The following is a 4,221-nucleotide window of genomic DNA, read 5'->3' as shown; positions in this document are numbered from 1 at the left end:
AGTTATTAGATAGTTTTTAGTAGAAAAAACTCTTTGTGTAGGGATAATTTTTTTTAAAGACAAAATTGAGACAGTCTAATATATACATTATACATAGTGGTAGATGTTGTTATTGTCTTGAAACTCACTTACATACATGAAAGGGTATGTACGTATATAAATGTGTGTGTGTGATAGAAAAGCAATTTCAGGTTTTTTTCTCTTTCTTTCTTTCATCTTATCTCTTATTTTATTTTGCATTATTCCCTCTTGTTGTAATAAAAATACCTATTTTTCCATGCTACATTTATTTTTTTTCATCTTTTCTATAAGTTTCACATCATTTGTCATTTATTATAATATTGATATGGATGATAAATAAAACATCACTGAGGATCTAAATTTATCTGCAGATGAATGTTATGTACGATATATATGTACATATATAAGTCACTCTTGAATTCATAATTAATGAATATTTTGTTACTTAAAGTTTTATGAATAGATCCCTTTTGCTTTCATAAACTATTAATCCTACAATAAATGATATTACTTTAGGCTTAGGATCCCATTTTCTGTGATTTCTCTTGTTTCTAAGACAATTAAATATTCATTGGAATAATGTAAACTTTCTTTATGTAATTCTTCGTTGTATATTTTTCTGGGATGTATATGCACCCCAGAAACAGAAACATCCTTGTAGTATTTTGTATGTATCATATTTTTAATAAATCTTCATTTATCATTTAATTCTTTGATCAGTTTTTTTTTAATGTTACTTCATTAGCTTCTGGGATATTAATATATTAATACAAAGGTTTCAAAATATTTTTTTAGGACTAAAAAAAAATAAATTATTAAAGATTCACTTGTGATAAAGTTTATAAGGATTCAAGCTGTGCAAATTATATAGATCGACAAAAATGTCGATCACTGCCGATTTTTCTAAATTAAGTTGGCTATGAGAATACCTTTTGCTGTTATGGGAGTTGAGAGTACGATGAACACACCCTATTAATTAAATTAACAGGATGGGTTCTGCCAAGAAACAACAAATTGTGTACGTTGAGAGGAGAAAGGATAACATAATTATATTTTATTAAAAACATCATTGTTATATGTTCGTTTCAGTATTGTTTTTATCGAATTTAAAAGATTACCTACATTTTATGAGAAAAATACGTGTCAAGTTACTTATACCTTACATATATTCTAAATTTATAAATACATTAACACTTTTATCCCTGAATTAATATTCAATTTTTACTGCACCACATATTTAAAGTGAAATAGTCAAATACGTAGAAGTAGGTTTTGCTATTGATGAGGGTGTGTGATAATGACGTACCTTGAGGTTTATTTTCATTTTAAAAAAATTATATCCCCAACACGCCCGAATTGGAAATGAAATAAAACTTGTATTTGAAATGTTTTCCCGCGGGAAATCTCCCATGAATATCTTTCAACAGACAATAAAAGAATAAAGATGCTTGGTTTTAAAAGTTAATTTAATTTTGACAAGTGCGTCATACGGCTACTTGGTGCTTATATACCTATCTGTCGGGCTCTAGGAGACTCGTTCAACTCTGAATATCTTCTCGGCGAAAACGAAATCATTGGTAAGCTTGCTTCATGACATTGACAACACATTTTGATCTGGCGAGTCTGTTCTCTTTTGTATTACCATTAGTAAAATGTGTTTTCCTTCTAGCCCTTAGCATAGGTCCAAAATCCACTCTTATGATCTACTTCATGGATGTTGCTGACATACCCATGTACCTACTTATCTCTTTAATTATAATGATCGGATTTTGTAAAATCTGATCATTGATGGCCTTCATGACAGCCCTTATAGGAATATTTTCTTTCTTCTTTGAGCAGGCTTTATTGCAATATTTCCATGTTTCCAATTTGATAGCAACTTAAAATCCATAAACTGATATCCTGTAGATGGAAAAATCCCTGCTGATTTCAATGGGACATTTCAGCTTCAATTTTTCTTTTCACTTTGATTTCGGTCATGTTCTTGATCGAAGATATATTTTTAAACAAAAATGAATCTCAAGGTACGTCGCCATCACACGACCCTATCAATGACAAAACTTGATCCACTTATTTTACTTTAAATATGGAACATAGAGTATATTTATAGAACTATGTATTGATTTTTATTCCCAGTCATTTCCCTTCCGTGATTCACAAGAGAATTTCCTTCCTCATTGTGGAATAAATCTTTTAATTCTAAAGATGATAAGAAGTTGAGTATTTTCTCTTCCCTTTTACATACATTGCTACTCCCATAAACTACACTAAAAAATGTCTCTACTCATGTAAAAATAAGAGAAAAAAATCACATATTATCTCCATCCACCAGGTACTGTTCCTTTTATAATATAAATATACTAGTATTTATGTTCAGCTTTCCCCTTTAGAGAATAAAGTGAAGAATAAAATCAACAAAATACATTCATGTTCTATATACACGATCAACAGCTGATAAGAAATTTGGTAAATTTTGTGCATTCCCTCTTTGAGTGTGTTTGTCCCAGTATGAGCTTTTTAAAAACAGCAAAGATTCTATGTATTTTCATTTTAGCTGTTTTAATGAGTTGACTCTTGTATTATTTAAAGCAGCTGACATACTGTACTTGATTTCAAAAAGAGAAGTAAGTAGGAGTTTGATTTTTATATTAACTTATATAAATACAGTACCTTCGTTAAAAACTCGTGACATTTCATACTCAATTATTGATGATTATATTGAAAAAATTATCAATTCAATTTACAGGGTGCATAAGTTATCTGTCATGAAAATGATTTTTTTCCCGCAATTTTTTCTCTAACCGGTAATCAGTTTAAAAAATAAAACTAAATTCCGAAATCTTGATGGATTCAAAATTATTTTATTTGATAAAATCCCCTCCAGCCTCAATTACAGTCTCTATACGAGGCCGAAAGTGTAAACAGGCCTTCTCCACTAGATCTCTAAGCAAATTTTTATACCCCGAGTGATGAGTTCGTCTTTGGTGTTTCAGGGGGTTCGGTTAGTTTGTTGTTCGATCACGCCCCACGCACAAAACATTAGATTACGATCTTATGAATTTGGAGGCCAAAAGTCCGGCGAGATAAAGTCTTAAAAATTGTCTTGGAACCATTTGAGTCGATCCTGGGCACATCTTGGTCCCTAGTACGTAAAAGTAGGCATAAATGTTGACCTTGAGGCCTTAAGGGAACATATCAGGAGCAATTATGGACATTGAGAAACAGTCACTTCGACCTTTGAACTTCCCTCCGAACCTTTGCGAAATAACTTCTCACTGAGTCCCAGAGTTCGAGTATTTGTTATGTTGTCACTCCCGATGCGGACTCTAAAGAGGGTTCCGTTCCTTTTCAAAATATTTGGGATAACGAATTCGTCAATTGATGTCATTTTTTTTCAATTAGTGCAGCTTTGAGCAAGCAATCTAACACAAATAATTAGGCTCTTAAGTGCCTGCATTTGAACTAGAAATTGTGGTAAAGTGTCGGCATAGATGGTTTGCGCACACTATAATAATATTGAATAATTATTTGATAGATAATTATTAACAGTTAGCAAGAAGAAAAGTACAACAGCATAGTAACTTACCTTATTTTCAAAATTTTCATTTCTCTTTTGGGAGTCAAGAATGCAAATGGATTTTAAAAGATTTCTATGGATTCATATTGTCGGAGTACTCGTACTATAGGGTGTACTGACACACTAAAACAGTGTATTTTTATTTTAAAATGTCTTTTCACTTCAACTTTAGTCATATTGTTCATTGAAAACATGTTTTTCAAAGAAAAATAAATACTTCATTATCACACAACACCATCAATGACAAAACCTGCTTCTAATACTAAAAATATTTTACTGTAAATACGGATCATAGAGTATATTTATTGATCTTTATTCCCATCATTTCGTTTCTATGATTCATAAGATAATTTCCTTCATCATTATTTTAACGAATCGAATAAATCTTTTAATTCTAAAGAATTTTTCAATAAACTTTTTTTTCCGTTTGTATTATGGGCATGTTAACAAAAGAAACCCAAAATCAATAACCTGACAATTACAAGTATACATTGGGGAAGAGCAGCTTAGATCTCATAAAGTTTAATTAAATCAGCTACAATCAGCTGTGACACGAGAAGAGAGGAAGAAGGAAATAAAAAAAGGGCATTGCAAAAGTTTCTCAAATGCCGATCTTCAATTCT

The 4,221-nt window shown here is 30.8% G+C and overlaps 1 long non-coding RNA gene across 1 annotated transcript; it reads right to left on the bottom strand.

Annotated features, from left to right (window-relative positions):
• Nucleotides 1-227: 227 nt before the first annotated feature.
• On the bottom strand, nucleotides 228-3,841 carry LOC121118299 (uncharacterized). Its single transcript, XR_005864391.2, has 2 exons — nucleotides 3,608-3,841; nucleotides 228-3,526 (listed from the first exon to the last, which is right to left on the bottom strand). It is a non-coding gene; the product is annotated as an uncharacterized lncRNA (long non-coding RNA).
• Between the last annotated feature and the right edge of the window lie 380 nt (nucleotides 3,842-4,221).

This window comes from Lepeophtheirus salmonis, chromosome 5 (assembly GCF_016086655.4).
Source record: "Lepeophtheirus salmonis chromosome 5, UVic_Lsal_1.4, whole genome shotgun sequence".
NCBI lineage: Eukaryota > Metazoa > Arthropoda > Copepoda > Siphonostomatoida > Caligidae > Lepeophtheirus > Lepeophtheirus salmonis.
The sequence above is the reverse complement of the archived record's forward strand: the minus strand, read 5'-3'. Positions and strand labels throughout refer to the sequence as shown.